The sequence below is a fragment of the Caloenas nicobarica genome, chromosome 1 (assembly GCF_036013445.1).
Source record: "Caloenas nicobarica isolate bCalNic1 chromosome 1, bCalNic1.hap1, whole genome shotgun sequence".
NCBI classification, from domain to species: domain Eukaryota; kingdom Metazoa; phylum Chordata; class Aves; order Columbiformes; family Columbidae; genus Caloenas; species Caloenas nicobarica.
This window is the reverse complement of record NC_088245.1, coordinates 107,264,879-107,289,035: the sequence shown is the minus strand read 5'-3', so window position 1 is coordinate 107,289,035 and position 24,157 is coordinate 107,264,879. Positions and strand designations below refer to the sequence as shown.

The 24,157-nt window shown below is 44.0% G+C and overlaps 1 protein-coding gene across 1 annotated transcript in view; it reads right to left on the bottom strand.

Annotated features, from left to right (window-relative positions):
- Nucleotides 1-24,157, bottom strand: part of NHS (NHS actin remodeling regulator) — a 261,448-nt gene that overhangs the window by 128,927 nt on the left and 108,364 nt on the right. The window lies entirely within an intron of this gene.

Genomic DNA, 24,157 nt, shown 5'->3' with positions numbered 1-24,157 from the left:
GTTTGGCTTTTGAGAGATTAAGTTTACTAATTTACCATTCTCTTGATTTTTAAAATTTATATACTTGTCAAACTGTAAAGCGTGTCAGTACATACAGTCAAACAAGATACTCACTATACACAAGAGGCTGATGTTATAGCTTGCAGAAATGATGACAGTTTCATTTTTATATTCAACAGACATCCACCTGGTAGCATAGAACAGATCCTACATTCGTTCAATCAACTTAGTTTACAGAAATATTGATAAAGGATGCTTAGCTGTAATCAAACTCACACTATCTTCTATGGCAGGAGCCATAGCAACCACTCACGTAGTGCCAAGGTTTGGTTTAAAACAGCTACCTACACTCTGCAGCAGAGACCCACCAGTGGGAATGAACGTAAGAACGCTCCCTCTCTAGGGAGAAACACATATAAGGACATGACAAGGGCGGCCAACAAAGTGGCTTGACTCTAAAATTAACTGCCTTGGCCATCTCCCATTTAAAGGAAGGTTATCCACAAGCTGTGAAAGTGATGCTCCTACACACACCCTTTCCTTATGTACACATGCCCCCTTGGCAGATGCAGGGGCGATGGGGAATCATTCAGTCAGGGCAACACAAAGGGCCTTCTGCTCTATTTCTTCTAGGTCAGCAAATTAGGGTTTAATGTACAAACTGCCACTCAGTTGCTTCTGATTGTCCAGAACGTGTCTTTGTTTAAACACATAAATGTCCATCTGGTACCCATTACCAGCCCACTTCTTCATCTTGTGCGTGGGTAACTAAAGACAGGAGCTTGTAGGGAGGGTGAGCTTGGCTGGTCCCCATGGCCCCACAGCTCTCCCAAAGAGCCAGCCATGCAGCCACCACAGTCTGCTCACCCAGTCGAGGAATCGCCTCCGTTGCCAAAAGGGGACAATACGTTAACGTTACCAAAAGGCAGGCTCTCCTTCGCCCAGGAGGCCAGATCTCTGAGACAGGATTAGCAGAGAGCGTGTTTCACACAGGCATGTTTTAGTAATAACAAGGAGCGATGAAAGGCAGAATGACTTAAGTGCGGTGAGCCCAACCCAAAAAGGTTTAGATCTGCATTCGGAAGTCCCAAATCTGGTCTGTAACACGTGTTTCTCAGACCTTTTCTTCTCTCACATACACATCTATAAGTGTCTACAGCTTGCATCATCATTGTAATAGAAATCCACATACTGTATTTTGGGATCACACTCCGACATTTGCCTGAACAGGCTAACAGCCTCCAGCCTCCAGTTCTGGCAGGTTCAGCAACCTTTCCCTGTCGTTTCAGAGGTTGAGTTTCATGTACCTGCACCAATTACTTCTGAGTTGACACAAAACACTGACATACCTGTCCTACTTTAAGAAGGGTTTGGGAAATAAAGCCCACCTCAATCCTATGCTCACAAAAATATTTCTTTTCCAGCCAGGACAGCCTGCAAAAACATCAACCTGGCCTGATTATGGCTCCAAAAAATGTATGTCTATTGTAAAAGTGGCAAAATGAGACAGGTCATCTCCATGTTCAAACTGATGCACACATATATATTTCTTTAAAACATTGCATTTCATATATTTGTAACCAATTGTATAAACACCTAACCTTTGTGCCCTCTCAAACTTTAAGTTGAAGTTCATGCTGTCTGTCACAGAGGGGGAACACTCCCATTTTTCCTCTGGCCACCAGCACATGACGAGAGCTTGGCAAAGCTGGCTGCTCTGGGAGGACTGCACTGGTGCCCCAGCCTGTCAGGCCCGGTTGGTCCATGAGACAGCCCCTCCTCGGAAAAGCACATCCCTCTTATGGCTGTACCCCCACCTCCCTTCCCCTGTGTTGGGGTTGACAGAGACCCCCACAAAGGCTTTTGCGGTTTGGGTCCATGAGCTATTTTCAGAACTTCATAGTGCATTTCTAGAGGGTGGCACTCACATTCATAGTGGCATGACAAGGAGAACAGGGAAGAATGAAACTGTTCAGAACAATGTGATTTTAAAGATAAATGACAAAGGGCAAACCCTACATTTTTGTGGTTTGCTGGCTGCTCTTCTTCCTAGATAAAGGATGACCACCATGTTAATAAATCATGTTGGGTCTACTGTTTCTTTCTCTTAGGATAAATTCAGTCACTGAAACTCATCAATTTCCAAAGTCAAGTGAGTTTCACTAATCATCCCAATGCCATGGATGGGGAACTCTATTAATAACTTTTAAAATGACATCTTGTATTTCAAAAATCAGACCCTAAGCATTCACAAAATCAGTCTGAACAATAAGTGAGAGACAGTGGATTATGTGAAGGAAAACAAAATGTTTCTAGCTTTCTTGGTTGCAGAGAAAAGCTTACACCAAATAAAGCTAAGAAATATGAAAGCAAATTGTCTTGTAAAAAGTACATCATAAACAGGGTAAATTTCTGGTCCTGGAATGACTGGTGCTGGCAAAACTGACTGGCAAGAATTCTGACTCCTGTGATGAGCTTCACGAAACATCTATGGCCAGCAAAGGTTGAAGTGATAAATAAATTTGCCTATGCAATAAATTTGCCCACCATGCACTTTCTCTGAGATTTTGCTCTACAGTTCTCCACTGGCAAAGAAAATCCACCTTCCATGTTTAAAACCCAGTGATAGTAGGCACAGTGCTGACAAAAATGCAGAAAAATCCTGCATTATGCCTTGAACCTGTCTACATGGGGTTACGGATGTGGGAGGAGAGGACATGCAGTTGGGGCACCTGGTGTGCCCAACAATGGGGACACAAGAAGCCATGCAGGATCAGTCCCAAGGTTCCTGCCCCACAGCACCCCAATGTGTCCATGAGGTGGGCAGACAGTGACCCACAGGCCAGCCATGCCCTCAGGCCCAAGCCCAAGCCGGGAGGTCAAAAGCAGAGCTCTGCTCCCCAGCTCCAATGCTTGGTGCCTTTCCTGGTTTTTAGCAAGCCATGGATGTGTTTGATGTCATATCGACCAGATGCAGTCCTTCAAACACCCATGCCCTCAGCTCAGTAAGGAGCATGCAGGACCAGGACTTTCTGGTTCTCTACGTGCTGCTTACTTTGGGGCTGCCACTTGGATTCCTAGGAACTGAGGAGGTGGTGATGGACATATATATGTAAATATATACACATTCATTTTAGTCAGCCAAGAAACAACCACTTCAGAAAGGACCCGGTCTGTTTTTAAGGTGTGCATTAATGAATGCCCTTCTCCAGGAACCTATCAACGATACCAGTGGGTTTTAAGCCAACTCTTTGCCTTTCTGTGGAAAACTGAACTGCTGCATGTTCTTCCTGAATTGCAGGAAAGCCATTATGGACTGGCTGGTTGTCAAAATGGTAGGGGAAGAAGAGGGAGGAGCCATGAAAAACACTAATTTCTAATAAATCTGAGATGGTTTCACATCCCCGAGGCAGACTCATGTTGTTTTTGGCAGGCAAGACATAAAATATAACACTGAGTCTGCAACTCATGAGCAGTTTCCTGCATGGGCTGTGGATTTGCTTTGTTTTCTGTTGTTATTATTATTGTTATTAGATGAAGGCTGTGGAAAAGAGCACAGGTGCGTGCAGTGGGGTGAAGAAGGAAAAAGTTAATCTGTCGTGTCATCACTCTTTTAATTCAAAGCGTAGAAACTCAGGGTTTTTACAGTGTGAGGTCTGATAATGATAATCCGGCACCACCTGAACAAATAGTGTGCAGGGCAGCCCATACCACAGCGAGCGGGAAGCGAGCGGTCCTCTGTCTGCTCCCTCCAACCACTCCGAGAAAGCCAGCCCTGTGAAAAGCCCATCCTGTCAGCCGGGACAGGGCACACAGGCATGGGGTGAGCCTAACGTATAACCAAAAGGCTTCTTTGTAGAGAAAATGCTGCTCGAAAGCTTGTCCAAGACCTCAGCCTCTGCCAGCTATGGGTCCTGGGGCAGCCTCTTCTTTTGGAGACAAGCACGCACCTGAAGAGCAATGAGCCTGTTAAAAGTGTTTAATGTCTTCCTCACATCAGCGTTCACCAAAACAAAACAAACCAAAAAGTTTCTATAACAGCTAGTACCTACAAAGGGGAATGACCTCAGTTTGAGCCATGGAAAGACCCGGTAAGAAAGTACTTAAATGGACAGATGCTCTTAAATCACGTGAGTCTGAGGAAACTCATCTAAAAGTACTTAGAGAAGTAACAGAAACAATGATTAACAGACTCATTAGTGGTCATCTGTGAGAATTTGTAGATGAGTGAAGGCCCAGAGGCTGGAAAATGGTAAGCACGAATCCTTGCTTTAAGAGGGGGAAGGAAGGGGCAAAAAGAGGACTCCCAGTAACACCATGCTGGAAGAGGCTGCCCATGCCCTGGAAGACAGGATTACAATTCAAGTTGGAAAAACATTCTGAGAATCATAGAATCATAGAATGTCCTGAGTTGGAAGAGACCCACAAGGATCACCAACTCTTGTTTCTGAATAACATACTATAATTCAGTATGAATAAAGAAGAGCTTCTACATGAAGACTGGAAGAATCAGGCACACTAATAAATGACAGGGAACCACTGGGCCAGCAGCAGTTGTGCAGGAGAGGAACCTGAGGGTTATAGCAGAGCACAAGGGCTCTTGTGATGCCGGACTTAACTCCACTCTGAGAGCTGATACAGGAAAGGAAACTTCAAACGAAGCAGAGATACTCTGCCACTCACACAGGGAAGCAAGTATGGGAGGAGAACACCAATGAAGGAAGGTGGCTAAACTCACCCTGAGCCCAAATGGCACCCAAAGAAGGACAAAAAGCCCGGGGAAAAAACGAGACAATAAACTGAGGATGATGACCCTCCATCCACTGCTCTAACATAGTCCCCACTCCCCCCTTTCTCTGCCTGCATTTCTGCCTCTTTCCCACTCTTGCTTTCCACTCCGGATGCTCTTCCACAGCACTCTTACTGGAGGTGAAGTCTCCAGCCTGGTGTGTCACACTGTGTATTTCCTCTGTCCAATTTTGTCATGACCATGTATCCCAAAGGATCCCAATTTCATCTCTCTCTCCAGGATGGATTAAAAAAAAGAGACTGGAAATTCACTAAGCCCAGTGCAAGCTAAACAAGATGCATGTTAGTTTAATCACTCCATCACTGGGTTGTTTAGGTTCAATGCTTAAGTGCTCCGTCCTTTAGTTGTGTCAACTTACACAGCATATCCCTCAGGGCAAGTCTTTGAATTGGCCAGAAAAGTGTGTTTAATGCATTTATGTATCTGTATTTTATCAGTGACATCAGCAGTGACATCATTGTCCAGACACATCATCAAATCAATATATTCAGGGATTTGGGATTTATTTGTTTGGAAAAGTGAAGGAGAAAAAGAACAGCAGACCACAAATGAGGAAAATGCGGTGCCTTAAAGGCTTCCATGGGAGGGTTTTGTCTGAGATGAAGGGCTGAAGAATTAGCAGCTAAAAGAGGAATCTCAGAGGAGCAGCTGTGCCATGCCATGGCAGCGTAGCTGCTGCAGACATCTCTGCAGCGCTGGCGGAGAAACGGGCAGCCTGCACTTCAGGACTCTACAGAAGGGGCTCTGCACCATTTTATCATTCACAATGATGTGTCTGACGCGTTAACATGAACAGAAGCAGCCACTTCATAAACGGAGACTACTGTGTCCCAAAGACTCTCCCCGGTAAATCACTGGCACTGTAAATTACATCGCTATAAAAAGCTGGGGTTCTACAGGAGCCACCAAACTGATCCCATTCCCTCTCTGATTGCTAAGCCCCTTGTTGCTCGTCTTAGTTAAGAGGGGAAGAGAGGTAATACTGAGCCAATCTGGGTTAAGAGAAGTGATGTTTAGTTAAAGAAAAAAACAAACTACCACTCCTTCTTCTTTAATTCAGACATTATAAAAATGAAAAGCCAGTGCTGCTTTCACCGAGAGCGAAAGGCTGAAATACATAACACAGTCACTCTATAGGTCACCGCACTGGTAGATCACCATACCTTGAAACAAAACCATTAGCAGAAAAGGCTCTGGGTTTGTAGAAAAGCTCTATATGAACTCTGCAGACCGGATGTGAACATTGTGGGGATAAAGAGCTGAGCAAGCAGCATCACAGAAGCTGAGAAACCAGATAGAAAAAACCCCACAATTTTGGTACGAAAACCAAAAGTAATGGAAGGGATGGAAGTCCTGAAAGGTTTAACGTGACACAGAGAGAGCATAAAGACTCTAAATTGTGAAAGCTTTCTAGATTTATCACAAAATTATTATACGTAACACAGAAAACCAGGATACTACCCACAGACAGCTGGGGTTAAAGGTGTACTTAGCCCACAGTCTGAAACTCCCCTTGGCAAAGGTGAAAAAAAAAGGTGAAAATCACCAGCTCAGGTGGTTTCACTAACCATGGTGGAGATCCTTAGGTTATTGTGCCTCATCTCCTGTGCATCACAGGACAAGGAAAGCCATACAAGTGTCCTTAGGTTGGGATTGCCAAGTTATACCTTAAAATAAAACCAGACCAACCCAAACCCCTACGAGTGTCTCTCTCCCTCCTCCATATGGGACATAAGACCTCTCACTACTATTGAAATGCAGGAATGCTTTCCTCCCTAACTTTTTTTAACACAACATGAAATCTGATATTTGTGGCACCAAACCAAAAGTTGTAAACTTGTTATCTTTTTCTATGATTGACATTGCACCTGGATAAGCACCTCCCTATCACAGAATTTCTCTAACAGATATGACCATGCTGGCAGGCATGTTACTGCCCTCAAGTTATTCATCTTTATCTTGTATTTTGCATATGGGTATGGATTTCTTTTAAAGATGTGTGATTTTATTTATTTGGCTGGAAACAAGCTTTTCCTATCTGCTCTCCAAAAACTGAGGAAAATCCTTTGATTTTTTTTTCCCCAACATATTTTCTGTGCTAAAAGATGAAAGCAATAGCCCTGACTCAACAAGGTAGTTAAGAACATTCCTAACTTTAAATACATCAGTAGTTTGACTGATTTCATTGGAATTAATTTTGCGTCCATGGTTGATCACGTACACTTTGATGAACCAGGGCTAAGAGGTTCATTTTGGTGGGTACCAAGTATACGCAGACAAGTGCAGATGTGAATGAGCTCCCTACAGCTGGAGACATGAAACAACTGTCAGCCGTTTTCACGATCCTCCATCTGTTACTCAACTCACTCTTGAAGATTTTTTTCCTCTCTTAATAAGAAAAATCTGCAAGACCTTGCAAACTGGTCATGGTGATAAAGAACTGAAGCATGTCCCCATGCCACATTTTTCCCTCTCATCCCAGTCTTACTTAAAACAAATATGGGTGAGCCAACAGGCAATGATGCAGTCCTCCTGAATGAACTCAAGATTTTTTCAGTTTCTTGATGATTATGGAAGCTTATCTGTGCATGGTCCTGCTTCTTACACAGAAATCATCAGCTGTGTCCTGCAGCCTATTTCAGCTACGATAACAGCTGCTCCTCTCCTCTCTGCTTCCCCAGCCTTTTTCTAAATTGCAGGAAGGTTCCTGTGGTTTACGGGTTCTTCCAGCACTCAGAAATTGCTTTCCGTCTCCCTGAATATCTTGTGTAAGATCTATCCATAAACAAGGAGAAAATGGGGAATGGAAGAAAACAAAGAAGAAATAAAAAAAAAATGCAGTTAGTGATGCTGCTTAATTTGATCCTGTCAGGAAGAGTCCTGTCCTAGAAAACAAACCAAACCAAAACAACCCAACCCAGCGAAAGAAAACATTCATCATTCCCCAGATAAGATCACAAAACAGGGAGGAAGCTATTCTGCTCCTCCGGGCACAAGCTGCAGTCAGCTGGGGGGAGCAGGGCAGCAACACGGGGTGCGAGCTTCCCGGGAGGCCGGCGGCGCAGGGGGGCTGCTCTGGCCGCTCTTTGCCTTTGCACCCAGAGCAGTGCTGGGGGCAGCTGTGGGTCCCAAGCGCCCTGTGCCCTCCGCACTCAGAGCTCCCCCAGCCCCGGCTCCCTTCCCTCGTACCCCTCCATCCCTGCTGCTGCCAACAGCTTCTGCCCCAGAGACTCCCTCATCTCCAAGGATAGGGACTTTGTGTTTTATAGGTCTGTTTCAGGCTTGAGGGCAAATCTAGGGAGAAAGCCTATTTTTGCCGAATTCTTGTCTTCTCCTCTGGCTTCTGGGGACTTGGAGAAAGACCACCCCTCCTTTTGAGGAAAAGCCAGTAGAGAAAACGATATGATCTCGACTGACAGGAATTGAAAGACTCAGGCTTGGCTAAAAGACAGCAGGAGAGGGGAGGAGAAAATGACTGTGCCACTGATTTTATAGCTTGTGCTAATCTATGGATATTCATGTGGGGCTGAGCAGTGAATTACGACCAACTTTCCCACTGCATGCTTTCCAAGATCTCCTATGGGAATAATGGGTGAGGTAGGGAGGTGAGGAAACGGCTACCAAAAACCTAACTAAAACTGCCCTAGACAAGTATAAAAATTAAGCTTTCCTCTTCACTTCTCACCTAGATGCTGGTGCCAGCAGGATCTGGAAACATTATGGTCATACAATTTTAAAGGGCATTGTTCCATTGTGGCCCAAAAATGCTCCGGGAGCAAGTTCAGTGGCTGGGTGTCACATCTGCTGTTAGCTGAGTGCCAGAAGATCATCCTCTCACTGAAAGTACATTTCTCAGAGTTTTAAAGACCAAACTCACAACCACTTCCCCTCCTTTCCTAAAAATACCCAATGATTTGAAAAAACATGTGGTGTGCTGAGAAATGACCCCCAGATTTCACCCCAGACATGGGCTATGTTTTATGGGTGAATTTTCCTTGATCATGGAACAATGTCTTCTGTTGAAAGACTGCCTTGAAAAATAAAATTAAATATTTAAACATGCTCAGTACCGCTGTTCTGTTTCCATTTATTCCTTTCCCTGCTCTTCCTCTTATTTGTGCATGTCCATGCATGGAGTTAGCAAACCCCAGGATGAAGTCTGTTGTAATAACAGAATCATCGTTCCTCTTCCTCCCAACTACAGAGGAGATGGTACCTCTTTTACTATTTCTTACCCTAAAGCTACCAGAACAAACACACCCCCTCATTGTCTCCAAACAGGGCCAAAAAAGTAGTATGTAATCACATAGACTGGAATGAAGAGCTCCAGGGGCAAATAAACAGACAATTCAGTGCATAGCAACCTGGAAAGCAGCTGAGATGAAAACGGACATTTGATGCTAACTTCTGGGTTTTTTCCCCCTTACCAAGGTTGGCTTGTACTTCTGCTACACCCTGGGAGAAGTCGCTGTGTGCTGTGAAGATAAGTGTCTGTGACAGACCGACCTACGGCACGTCTTCCCAGGTCCTCACAATGCCATGTGAGTGCTGAGGAGCAGAGCAACATCTCTCTGCCTTTCCTTCAGCTTTTTCTGAGCAGCGGAGGAAAAGGAAACTTGGGGACAGACTTACTGACTCTGTTTCACTCACTAGGAACATTTTTACTAGCTCCTATGGAGAACCGGTGAGGGATTTGGTTTTCATCTATCTGTTTTCCTCCAAGTCATCCCAATGTCTCGTTCACAGGTGATCTGCCCTGAGAGTCCCACATTCAACATGCTATTAAGGCACTGTTTATAAATATGTAAAGGGTGAGTGTCAGGAGGATGGAGCCAGGCTCTTCTCGGTGACAACCAACAGTAAGACAAGGGGTAATGGATTCAAACTGGAACACAAGAGGTTCCACTTAAATTTGAGAAGAAACTTCTCCTCAGTGAGGGTGACGGAACACTGGAACAGGCTGCCCAGGGAGGTTGTGGAGTCTCCTTCTCTGGAGACATTCAAAACCTACCTGGACGCCTTCCTCTGGGTCATCCGGGTGTTCCTGCTCCGGCAGGGGGATTGGACTAGGTGATCTTTTGAGGTCCCTTCCAATCCCTAACATTCTGTGATTCTGTGAAACATATTAATAGTAAAGATCCCTCTATCATGCTCCTTCATGGCTACAATGCCCCCTGAATGACTAACATAGCAATCTCCATCTTGATTTCTATGAATAAATAAAATCACCCCTTGTGGCTTCATCTCCCCAGGCTTTCAGAGCTCTGTATAGCCACTCTTCTGGTTCTGCTCTGATGCAAGGCCAGCCACACACAAAAACCTGTCAACGATCTCAAAAAAAAAAAAAAAAAAAAAAAAGCTTGTACCCATACAAACACACACATATGGATACTCACAGGTATGCTCCAAGTATTAAATGTCTGAAAATTCAGTCTCACTTATACCCAAGCTAAAATGGGCCAGCGCATCTCCTCCCTCCAGCTCACCAACAGCTGTGCATACATCAAGTACATACATAGGTAAGGACAGAAATCAAAGTGCATCATTTCAGAGAAAGTCTGATACTTGAAAAACCCTGAACTTCGTGTATGCTGCACTTATGTAAACATGGTCGGCTCTGAAGTGAGTAGGAACCGACAGAAAACAGAGCCAGCACCCGCACATTTTTGACAGCGGTGACATTGGACTTGCAGGGAGAGGTGGAGGAATGAAAAAAGGGGAAGACAGGAAGGTAGAAATAAAGCAAACTGCCTGTTCTTTCTCTCAGGACCATCCACAGACCCATTCAGCAGCGCTCACGTTTGCTCAGTTGCTGTGCTGCAACACGCATGACCTACATTATAGTGCCAGGTGAATGTCGGTGTTTTCTCCTCCGTGGCAGGATGGAACATGCCACGCTTAGATATCCAGGCTCTCCACCTCTGTATAAGTTGGGTGATCCAGGAGACATGCAGTGGACATGAAAAATGCACATGTGAATTTCTCTGACATTTTGTTGGCTTTGTTAGGGAAATCTCCTCTTCCGTGTACTTGTGAAAGTATTAGGTGTGACCAAGAGACGCTGCATCAATGTGTGAATTGACTTGTTTCACTATAAGGGAAGAATGACACTGTCAGCAGCTCCTCTCCAGCTTCTACATTCACTTTCCCAGTGCCAGGGACTGCCCTGCTCAGGGTCCCATCACAGGCAAAGGCAATGGCACTGCAGGCAGGACCCCTTGCACTGGGATGAGTTCACGGCATGGCACCTTTGGTAACTGACTTCTTTTGCCTCATTTTTGGGCAGCTGGCAGGACAAGGAATGTGAAAAACAGTCAAAACTGACACTTAAACTGGACGAAAGCTCCTGCACATGGAAATCCCTCTGGCAGATGATAACCTGCAGACTGACGCAGGACATGGATTTGTTCACAGATGAAGTTTTTAGCCAGGAGAAACTTAATAGCAACAACTACGAAAAAGGATGGATGGAAATTAATCCTATTTTGTTATAGGCATCCACCTGGAATAAAAGCTTTATCATCTTTAAAATGAAAGTGGAACTAAACTTATGGTTGAGAGGTCTGTGGCCAGTGTAGCTCATACTTTGAGAAAAACAAACAAACAAACAACCACCAACAAAAAAAGCCCAAAACTCCCCCAAAAAACAGCAGCCAGTAGCAACTGTGAAAACCATAGTATGAGAATACACACAGGGCACAACTCAATGCAGCGACATTCCTGGAAACCCCTGCTGTACAGGAGCAGAGAAGTCACAATTATCTATATAAGCCTGTGGTCAAAATCCATGCTACAAAGCTAAGCAGAATTTCCCGTATCATATCCTCTGATTTTTACTTTTCTTTTTCCAGAAATGAAGATAGAAAATGATCGATAAAATTTACTTGAAGTGTGTTCTTGCCTATGAAACTCACAGTTGCTTTTTGCAGAATATAATAAATGCCACACACAATTGTCAAGTGGAATGGACAAGAAATACACTCAACGCCCAACCTAAACACTTGCATGAACCTGTCATTCATCCAATTTTCTTTCTTTTTACCTTCCTCCACCCCAAAAAAGAAGACTTCATATATCACAAAAGGATGTAGACTCTATTGTATTAGACTAAAACAAAATCCTTGTTTCTGTTTTGATATACACAGCACAGTTTAAAGCTGCCTTCTATGATTTTTCAAAATTCAAATCATATATTTAAATTAACATACTGTTTCAGAATTAAGGGTTGAAAAGTTTAATACAGCAAATCTGAAAATGACATATTTTCATGTTCAGAAAATCGCTGCAATGAAATGTTTTGACTTTGTTAAACCTTCACTTCCTCCTCTTCTCTGTCAAAAATACTAATCAAATTTAACCCATTTTCTAGAACAATTTCAGTACCTCTGAAATTACATTTTAGGCAGAATGAACCCTATATTGACAAAACCACCTCTCGCTGTATTGTCTCCTTTCTTAAGAGAGTGCCGTTAATAGTATTACCTCAATGCACTTTGTCCATTTTGCTGGGGATGGGGGTTGTGGTTTTGTGTTTTGTTTATGGTTGTTCGTTTGGGTTTTGTTGTTGTTGTGGGGTTTTGGTTTGTTTGTTTTGGGGTTTTTGTTTGGTTTTGTTTGGGTTTTTGTTTTGGTTTGTTTTGTGGGGGGTTTTGTTTGTTTTTGTTTGTTTGTTTTTGTAATTACTTTGATCTTCTCTAACTTTTCCTGAAGTACACTCACATTTTTGTGTCCTCTTCACACATGCACTTTGGAAGTGGATTTCCCTCTTGTACCCACACACCATGCCTTGGTTCACATCACAGAATGCTTTGGGAGTGTGCAAACTGGATTTCTTTCGGATAAAACCAAACTGCAAGATATGCTTCAGGAACACATCTACCATGTTCCAGCTGCTAAAGTGTGCTCAGTCTGTGGGGCTAGGTCTGGCGAGCCCCTGCAAAATGCACAACATGGGGCCAAGTTCTCAGCACTGACTTTTGTTTTCTTTGCATGCCCTGTTCCTGCTGCCCTGCACTGCTGTCGTTTAGACAGAGCCCAGAGTTCCCCAGAGAGTGTCTGTTCTCAGCTCTCAACTTGCTTTGCAAACCTGGCTCACTGTCACCATTCCCGCTTTGCACATGGAGAAAGTGCGGCTGGCACAATGCATTTACCGTTGGTATTTTCACAGGTGCTTGATAATTTTGCATATATCATGGGCAGGCAGGCACTGAGAGAAACTCATGGTAGGAATCACCCAACTTGGGGGGGGTCTAAAAGCTAGACCTCTAAGTCTGAGTTGGTAAAGAAAGGGAAATAAGAGACCTTTGTAAGGCAATGTATATCTTGTCCATCTTAAACACCTAGCACACAGGAGAGGTGGCTCTTCCATAAGCAGCCACTGACCACAACAGAAGCAGAGATAACCAGTTGAGATTTAGGTGTCTAACTTTTAAAAGACCAGAAGCCACAAGGTCCCTCAGAAAAAAGGTTTCCCGTACAGTGCTGATCAGCCACAGCGGACAGAAACTCTCTAGATCAGACTCACAGACCAGCTGAGGCTGGAGGGCACCTCTGGAGAGTGTCCAACCCAGCCCCTGCTCAGAGCAGGAGCCACAGCAGCAAGTTGCTCAGGGTCATGTCCAGTCGGGTTTTGATTATCTCCATGGACGGAGACTACACAGCCACTGTAGGCAACATCCTCCAGTGTTTGATCACACCACAGCAAAGGCTCTTCTTACTTCCAGATGGAATTTCCTGTGATTTCAGTATGTCCTATCACCAGATACCAATGAGAAGAGACTGGATCCATCTTCTTCTGATAGTCAGTACACCAGTGGTCAGACTAAATTGAGGAATCTCTCTTTAAAGAGGAATATACTGGTTTGTTCTAGTGATCAATATTTCCTAAATTAATACATCCCATCAGATTTTTCTGAGTAGTCTGTTCAGTCCCATAAGAAAGTCAAATAGCCATTTTCTCAAGCCTCAATTATCAGCATCCAACGGCTTGTGTTTAGAAACTTCACAATTACAATGTTTATTCATGTTTCATAACCTCGAATTCAGTGTTGAAAGACGCAATGAAGCACCAATAAACTTCTACTTATGTAGTTAAGTTTATTGCATAAGCCATTCCATTTTTCATTAGATTTTTGCTCATAAATTTCTGCAATCCATTTCATCATTGATGTGTGTGCACAGAGGAAGACAGAAATATGACAGATAGACCGTAATTTTTACGCTTAATCCTGTGTAAATGAAACCTAAAATTCAAACCGTCTTTGTAGACGCAAGCTGTGAGATTCATATTATGGTTGAAAAAGTGTATGCAGAGATACACGAGATGATGCAGGTGTGAAACTGTGGTGCACCACTGGGCACAGATTTTGAATTTTTATTTTCTTTCATTTTTCTTAAGACTGTAATCAAAGTTTATGTCCGCATCTATTCTTCGTTTGGCAAATTAGGATTCCATCACATTAAATTGTGTGTGTGCATCTTCATCTCCATTCGTCTCTCACATTACAATCTAAATGCCTGTTTCTGAAAAGAAAGAAATCCAAAGAGTGCCTGAAAACAGCTTGCAATGAATAGGAATTTAAAATGCATATGAGGTCAAACTCTCATGGCTATAAGTACAATGGATGTTGGGTGCTTGCCTCCCAGTAGTAAAGAATTAAGAAAAGCAGGAGAAGGGGGACTCAGGCAAAAAATATTCTAATGGTTACAAAAAAGTTTCCTTTGCAACGTGGCAGCCACCTGCCACAATGCCCTCAATGGAACAAACTTCCTTCTCATCCACCTTCACAAAATCCACTCGATTTCAACCTGGGCCAGGCAGGCAAGTCTTGTTCACCAACTATAAACTGCAAGTTGGATCAATACAACAACACATGGACAAAATGAATGATCCTCTAATATGAACATCTTTTTAATGGGTTAAAAGTTGCAACATGTCTCCTACAGGCTACAGTTTCTGTGAAGGGACTGAACCAGTCAAGATAAAACCTTTTCCAGTAACAGGGCACACCTCATTCAGCCTCAGTACCTGAGACTGGGCCTCTTGCCAGCACCATAACTATGACAAACAAATGGATGGATTATTGACCATGCAACGATAACACAAGACAGGCTCCCCTAAGTGTTTTCCCTAAGGCTTGATGCTGGGTTGAGGCCAGAGTCCTGTTTCAATGATGGACTGTTAGTAAATGAGCTTGCACCTGCAGCAAAGAGGCTGCACATACGAGGATGCTCTCTGCCGTCTGGTTTCACTCCATGTCTAGGCCAGAACAAAATGTACTCTGTCCTGTTCCCTCCCTGCGCCTGACACATACAGACTTTCATGGAAACCGATGGATTTGACAGAGTCTCCCACAGCATCCTTGCTGCTAAACTGAGGAAGTGTGGTCTGGACAATCGGGTAGGGAGGTGGACTGTGAACTGGCTGAAGGAAAGAAGCCAGAGAGTCGTGTCAATGGAGCAGAGTCTGGTTGGAGGCCTGTATCTAGTGGAGTGCCTCAAGGGTCAGTACTGGGACAAGTGTTATTCAATATATTCATCAATGACTGATGAGGGAATAGAGTGCACTGTCAGCAAGTTTGCTGATGACACCAAGCTGGGAGGAGTGGCTGACACGCCAGAAGGCTGTGCTGCCATCCGGTGAGACCTGGACAGGCTGGAGAGTTGGGTGGGCAAAAATGTAATGAAATATAACAAGGGCAAGTGTAGAGTCTTGCATCTGGGCAAGAACAACCCCAGGTTCCAGTATAAGTTGGGGAATGACCTGTTGGAGAGCAGTGTAGGGGAAAGGGACCTGGGGGCCCTGGTGGACAGCAGGATGACCATGAGCCAGCACTGTGCCCTTGTGGCCAAGAAGGCCAATGGCATCCTGGGGTGTATTAGAAGGGGGGTGGTGAGTAGGTCGAGAGAGGTTCTCCTCCCCCTCTACTCTGCCCTGGTGAGACCGCATCTGGATTATTGTGTCCAGTTCTGGGCCCCTCAGTTCAAGAAGGACAGGGAACTGCTGGAGAGAGTCCAGCGCAGGGCAACGAAGATGATTAAGGGAGTGGAGCATCTCCCTTATGAGGAAAGGCTGAGGGAGCTGGGTGTCTTTAGCTTGGAGAAAAGGAGACTGAGGGGTGACCTCATTAATGTTTATAAATATGTAAAGGGTGAGTGTCAGGAGGATGGAGCCAGGCTCTTCTCAGTGACAAACAATGGTAAGACAAGGGGTAATGGGTTCAAACTGGAACACAAGAGGTTCCACTTCAATTTGAGAAGAAACTTCTTCACTGTGAGGGTGACGGAACACTGGAACAGGCTGCCCAGGGAGGTTGTGGATTCTCCTTCTCTGGAGACATTCAAAACCTACCTGGACACATGCCTGTGTAACCTCATCTAGGTGTTCCTGCTCCAGCAGGGGGATTGGACTGGATGATCTTTTGAGGTCCCTTCCAATCCCTAACATTCTGTGATTCTGTGTGACCTTGGTCTGTTATTTGCAATTATTTATGAAAATAAAAATCAAAGTAAAAAATAAAGGCTGGATTAAGTCCACACAGGAGCTGAACTAATGCCAGGGTCTCTGTGAAGTCATGTCCCATGAGCAAGAAGACCTAAGGACCAGAAATCAACTTACCAAAATGTGCACAGTGAATACTGGTCCCAGCTCTGAGCAAAATCCAGAGGAAGGACTCTTTCAACCTCTTCCTAGTTCCCTCTTTTCTCCCTCTGTCTAAGGAAGCCCAGTCAGCTGTCAATAGTATTTATCTGACAATTTTGTAGTGAGCTCATAACCAAAAAGCTAAAAGCAGTCATAAACAGCTTAATGCTGGTCCTAATTTGCCAAGTCTTGGAGTGAGCGATAAGGCTGTGCTCAGCCTCTTCCCGTGCTCAGCAACAGAAACAGAAGTAGCATTTTTTATCATTGCTATTTGCCTTTTTTCTCCCTCTTTATCTTTGAAGCAAGAATACCCTGTTCTCCAAAAAAAGCAGCAGCAACTACTCCAGTTTATCTTGAGTGACTTTGCCTTCCAACGAGATGGTCTTTAATGCTATATTTAATGCCAATTCCAAGTTCTCAAACCGGATTTTCCTTGTAAACCTCCATAGTCGAAGAAAAACAGAACGCACTTCAGAAGCAAAATGTGCATACAACACCTTTCAGATGCTTTCAGTTGCTCCCTTGCCTTTTCATCTCTATCTGTAACAATGTAGTATTCTGAAGTGAGTACCATGTGATAATGTGAAGTCTTTGTAAGTCAGAGACCTTAATGGAAGTTGTTGGCTATATACCCAAGCAGGCAGAGGTTTCTGTGCTCAAACTCTGCAACCTTGCTTGACCATTAAACACCCTACCACATGAAGGTCACTTCAACACCTTTGACTCTGGAGACCCCGTGTATTCTGTTGAAATGAGCACAGGACATCAAACAGCTGGGATGCCCTCCTTCTTCCAGACCTGATGGCTCTTAAATTGTTGGCAGCACGAGAGGGGTGGAAGCTCACTGGAGAGCTCTTGGGATTGTATCACAGGAAAGTAGGAAGGGCTCTAAAGAGAGATCCTTGCTTGGTATAATAATCAGGGGAATGATTTGGGCATATTACAGGCCTTTACTTCTCTTTTATAGAAGCAGAGAGACCTTATCCATGATGCACAACTTTAGAAAGTAGCCCTTGACTTACTGCTGAGATGAGTTATCTCAAAATAACTATCATTCTGTTTATAAAAAGAAGATTTGGGACTAGAGTCACTGATATAAGAGTATAGCAGTTCAAAGCTGTCATAAACATATTTGAGGAAACAGCACATAGCCAAAGCATCCTTCCACTTGGCCAAGTTCCCCTCCTTGACATGGCAATCATTTGAACTTGCGGGTAGCCAGCAAATGGCAGAGCAGACCTGAGGCAAGAGACGAACTAGATCTTGGTCAGTTCTAAGCTTTGGTGTGCAACAGGAGCTCAAAGGCCACTTTTGGCCCACATACTTTTCCACTGACCATTGCACAGCCACAATGGAGAACCTCACCCTCTAGTACTGTTGGTTTTGCAAGACTCTAATACCCTGTTTTACCTCTTCAAAGAAAAGATGGTTGAAGCCTGACATCCAGATGCAGGTTTTGAGATCCCCTATAAGCTGTTCCTGCCCTCAGGAGTGACCGTCAGCCTCTGCTCCATGGGAGCATCACCAGCCCAGCTCTTGAATGCAGGCAGACAGCAGCATCTGGTTCTTCTGGCACAAGCATTTCCAGTATCTCTTTGGGAAACTAAAGTGTGCCACAGGCTGGGTAGAGCATACTTGCCACCAGTTAAACCACACCATTGTAAAAACAAAGATAGAAAATGCAGCATTTTTATACACGAAATAACATTAGGTCACCCTGGAGACTAGCTTTGGAGGAAAATGGCCTTTGGAGCTCAGTGAGATGATATTTGGTTTCCAAATGAAGGCACTATTAAGAAGAGGTATGCCTAATGCCCATGGAAACCAAAATGAAAGGGTTTCCCACCAGGCAGTAGCTCCAAGGCACCGCAGATGGGTTTGGCAGTGCTCACCTTGCAAGACGAGGCTGGAAAGCAGGGGTGTTTTCAGTGGCTGCTACCCTTTGCTCATGAACGTATTTCTCTTCTATCTGCTCTCATTTTTCAACACTTCTTTAAAAAAGCTTACTCCCAAGTGCCCCATCATCCAAGCCGGCAATACTCTTTGTAATCAAAATTAAAAAGACTAGACAGCAAAATAGCCTGGTTTTCAGCTTGGCAGCACCAGCTGCTTTAAAAGAGTAACCTTTTTTAATTCCTCTGAAACCTTGTATCTCTGAAATACCAACTTCCCTGGAAACATTTTCTTTCACTTGCTTCTCTGACAGGGATGAAATTACTTCAACAAGTATTTCTCTATAAGAGATGAAAACCAGAGATTGGTGAGATTTCCAAGGCTATATATGGTGCCTTTTCTATACTGAACTGATATGTAATTTTGATTTGGGTCTTTCTGAAATTACAAAGTTATTTGTGTTCTTTGATACAGTAAGGAGTGAAAAATAAATCAAGTAGTTCAAGAGAATATAGGTACTTATCTGTACAAAAATGTGATATGTATAACAATTCTCAGACATCACATCTGAAATATGCACATGTGCATGGACTCTACATATTCATATATACTTGCACAAACACACACCACTCTCCCAGTTAGCCTAGTAGAAGTGAAAAAACCTAGAGGGACAAAGCACTGTAACTTCCCGCATTCCTTTTGGGGTAAGATTTCCAAGAATGTCCTTTAGCTAAGCTCTGAAACAGAAAAAAGTACTAGGAACTGGGGATTTGTGAATCTATCTTACAAGAAGATGCTGAAGACTTCAGCTTTAGTATTGCAAAATGAAGGCTGAGGTGCCTTTTCTAAAATAATAATGGAGATAACAGCCAAAATCAAAGGCAGGCTATTGAAGCCATCTCAAGAATAAATGGTTATAAACTGGTCAAAATTAATTTAGGCTGGAAATTAGAAGCCCCCTAAGGTTTAGAGTAGTGAGGTCGTAAAAAGTATTCCAAGCAACTCAGAAGACTTCCTACGTTGTTGCTGTTTCCCTTAAAGTCATCTCCTGGCTGGGTATGGCCAACCCTTCCACTGGCAGAGTCAAAACTCTAGTGACACACATGACTTACTCCATCACCAGAGCAGAAGCAAATATCTCGGTGTTTTCAGAAAGAAGGATTTTACTCCAAGAGGAAAAAGCATGTCTATGAATGTCTGGGCTGGCCAGAGAGTATGGCACCCCTCAGCTGTGTTTGGTACCAGCCATGTGGGGGCCTTGCTGTGGCACCTTGCCCACACACCTCTGCCCCAGACCTGTGTAGTTTTTCTACAAGAAGCACAGGTTTGCTCCCTGCGTGCACCTCACACTTGACTTGCAGTGGCCGTGGCTCCACTTGGAGCAGCAAAAACCAACCAGTCAACCTGCAAAGATGCCTTCTCCAACCAACCCTGGTCATTCACAAATACAATTTTACTCTCGGAACAAAATCTCAAAATCTCTTCTGTGAAGTCATGTCTCATGAGCAAGAAGACCTCAGGACCAGAAATCCTCAATTCCTCGCAAGACAAAGCACGCCCATGGGTGCACAGGGTTTGCATCAGTGCAATGGTGAAGGAGAGATCCTAGTAATTTCCCTGGGACCATGTTATCCAGCAAAAACCTGCTCAGCCCATCACTAAATCCACAGACGCAGCTGGGCAGGTACGAGGGCAATGCCAGCCCCTGTTGGGATTTGACCCTTTTGATGCCGAGAGACAGTAGGCAAGCCTCCTTTCATTCTCCCCATTTAAAACGAGGGCTGTGTCCTTTCTCTCAGGGGACTGAAGTCACCGCTAAGCCCTGCTGGCTCCACAGCACCCGCACAGGCAGCTCCCACGTCGGGCCAGGCGCGTTGTCCTGCTCCTCTCCTTTCAGCAATGTGCTGGCAGCAGCTTTACTTTTGTTCCTCTGGCTGATCCCTCCATCTGTGCAGCGGCTGGGCCCATTCAGCGACCGTGCGTCCATCTCCCGCTGCTTCCAGCCCTGGCCCCAGCATGGCCATTGTCTCTTGAAAAGCGGTCAGTCTTCCCAAACAAAAGTCCCCAAGCTGGGTAAATCCTTCTGACATCAGCCCTGCAGCAAAGGCAGCTGAACTTGGACTTTCCCCCCAGCCACACTCTTTGGGACTCATTCAGCATTGCTGACCTCATGTCAAATAAGCACTGAAACAAAGAGCATCCTCACCCCAGTGTGTGCTTAAACATCCCTCCTGATCCATGCCGGGACGCATGAAGAGGCTGGCAGAGCTCAAAAGCTGCCCAGCCCTTCTGGGCTGTCTCAAAAAACAAAGAAAGGCCCTAATACCACGCTAGGGGTTACATTCCCAGCGCACTGGATGATCCCCAGGTAGGAAAATTTCCACAGTAATTCCACAGTATCTTTACAGCCGCGTGCACCAGAGACAGGAGGCACCGCACTCCGCACATGGAGGTGCACACTCTTAAGCCACAAGAATCCATAATGGATCTGTGACATTTCTCTGCAACAGCAGCCCTGCATTCTCTGCAACGATAGATTGGAACACAGCCACACAGCCTCAGTGTGCTCATCTCTCATCTCATCTCATCTCATCTCATCAATATGGAAGCATGGGAGGGAAGATGAGGGCCTCATTTGCAGACTGCAGTTCTTTTTTAAAGGATAAATAGAGAAAAAATGAAGAGAAAGGAAACATTAAAAGTTTTGACTGTCCAAAGGGATCTGGTTTTCACTCAAGCAGAGAAAAGCACTGAAAAAAACATGCAGGACAGACTTTTTCTGTATTACAGATGCCTACTTAGACTTTCTATTTTCTTGACTGGGAATATTTGTTAACTTGCCCTGTGATGTGATGTAAGGTGCCTACTTACACAGGACCCACTGTGCCAGTCATGTACAAATATATAATGATGATCTTGCTGCTGATACAGGATTGAAAATGGAAGAAAAGAATGGATTTTACAGTAAGAAACAAGAATTTCCAGACAAAACAAGATAAGCATTAGTTCACAGATTGTCCAGATCATTGATAAAGAGATTAAACAGAACTGGCCCCAATACTGAGCCCTGGGGAGCACCACTCATGACTGGCTGCCAACTGGATTTGGCTCCATTCACCACAACTCTTTGGGCCTGGCCCTCCAGCCAGTTCTTTACCCAGCGAACAGTACACTTGTCCAAGCCATGAACTGTCAGTTTCTCCAGGAGAATGCTGTGGGAAACAGTGGCAAAGGCTTTACTAAAGTCTAGGTAGACCCCATCCACAGCCTTTCTCTCATCCACTAAGCGGGTCACCTTGTCATAGAAGGAGATCAGGTTGATCAAGCAGGACCTGCCTTTCATAAACCCATGCTGACAGGACCTGATCATCTGGTTGCGTGCAGCAACATATTTGAAGGCTACAGCATCAAAGGCCATGGGAAGCACCTGGACCATGTACAGAGTGGGCCAAGATCCCAGCACACATGCAAGCCTTTCTTCTTGCTGTGCTGGTGAAGTCTGGCCAGAAGCCTGAGGACCTGAGCTGCCTTCCTCTTAGCTACATCACACTGCATCATTTAAGCTCACAGGAGACAAGAATCACTCACAGGTTTCAGAAAGAAGAAAAGTCCTGAGGATCACCTACAGCTAGAGATGTTGACCTAGCAATTAACCCAACTTTCAGATTTACTAAAATCGCTTCCACGCGGAGCCTCAGGACTCTGAAATCCTCTCAAACTGCATTTCTACAACAGGTCTACAGATTTCTTGTGACCACTGACACAATCACCCAGGAACAAGTCTATGATGTCTCTGCCACCAAAGGCCGCTAGCCCTGCTACTGCTGGAGGAGGGAACTGTGAAAGACCTGAGCTCCTCTTTCTCCTGCAGACACAGCCTCACTTCTCATTTCAAAATGCCTGCTGTGGCTGAGTGGCTTCTCTATATGTTTTTCCAGTATGAGACTGATGGCAGAGGCTTGAGATACATGAAGTTTTGAAGAGCCCAGGGATCCACTTTGCATGTAATACATCAAAAACGTAAGAAAGTTTGAGCATCTTTAAGTGAAAATGTAGTCACCAGCCTGGATTTTAAAGAAGAAAGAAAAAAAGAAGGAAGAGAGGGAGGGAGGGAGGGAGGGAGGGAGGGAGGGATGAAGGAAGGAAGGAAGGAAGGAAGGAAGGAAGGAAGGAAGGAAGGAAGGAAGGAAGGAAGGAAGGAAGGAAGGAAGGAAGGAAGATTCATTAAATTAGACACATTCAAAACTAGCAAGAGTCAAGACTGCCAAGTTCATAAATGCACAGTTTGGTCTGGTTTACTTAGATCCTATCATCTCTTACCATAGTCATTGAGATCACGATGATACTATTCAGTTACATTTATGAAGCTGTGATTGAGAGCTAGGTAATATTCTCCAAATTAGAAGAAAAAAATAAACTACAAAAGCCCTCATGGGCTCACTAACCCTTCTCAGCCAAGTACGCCAGTCAAAAAAGCCTCTCCAAGCTGGTGACAATAATAACTCAAGAATTCCAAGTACCTCATACTGACAAAATGACAGCTTTGAAGAAAGAAACTTAGAGCCCTCCAGGGGTAGAAAATAGTCTGAAATATTTCCTCAATTAAAAAATTTAGCTTTTCTCTGACTTCATCCTGATGTGGCCAATATAAACTTTCCCATTTTCTGCTATTTTTTATCTTGGAGATCATCATGCCTTACAACAGAAACATGAAATCCCACGATTCCAGTTGCCATTGTGTTTGTCATTTTTTTTGCTGAGGTATTTTTGCCATCCTAATATGAAGCTTCCTAAATGGTGGCTTTGGGTCATTAGTATGCCAAAAATTTTTTTAATATATTTTTATAGACAGTTCACCTTCAGGTTCCTTGGGATTCTAATGCTGCTCAAAGGCTTCAAAGAATATTAGCACTTTCAGTATTACTTACTGGTGTGATTTGTTTTGTTTCTCCATAAAGATGAGAGAGGACTTTGAGTGTTTCCTCTCTGTGTCTGACAAATGTTAAACAATAGGTATTTGCATAAGAAAGGTTCATGATTTATATTTTGATTTTCAATCTATAGTCAAGATAAGCCTAACCAGAGATCATTTTGGGAAGATAAACATTTATCCCATTTTTCTTTTGACAAGCTGAAAAATGCTAAAGTTCAGAATATATTAGAAGGGAGGATGCAGCCTTCCCACACTAAATTTATAGACTACATTATCAGAGCTAGCCTTCACATTTCCTCCCCTCCTCCCCTTTTCTGTGCAGAAAATCAGTAGAGCAAGGACCTTGTGCCCATGATGTTTTTTTTAAGCTCTCAGCACTTGCCGGTGGTGTCTGAATAATTAATCAAACTACATTTGTTTATGGTTATGCGTGCAGAAGGATTTGTACGAGAAAATAACAATATGGACATGCACTGAAACCATGCACATACTTTTGAGAGATTGCCAGGCTAATGGTGGCAGAAACACAGGTTACATGTTTAGTATTGTCTTCTTAGAAGGAATAAACGTCTTAGCACTCAAAACCCTTTATGTGACAGTAGAATTATATTACTGGTACCGTAAGCCATAAGAAGAGTTCAGACCCCGCAAGAAAAAAACATGTTACAGGCAGGATGATATATACTTTTTTTCCCTCCAACCTTTCCCTTGGAAAAAAAAAAATTCTCGAGTCTTTTCCACCTAATTCATTTGCGAGATGCCCTCAGCAGATAAAGTTAGCACAGTACATATGTCCCTCTTCAAATCCTCAGTCATCTTCCTAACTAATCATACTTGAGATTCATCTGGTTGGTCATGCCCAGCATTCACTCTGCATGGC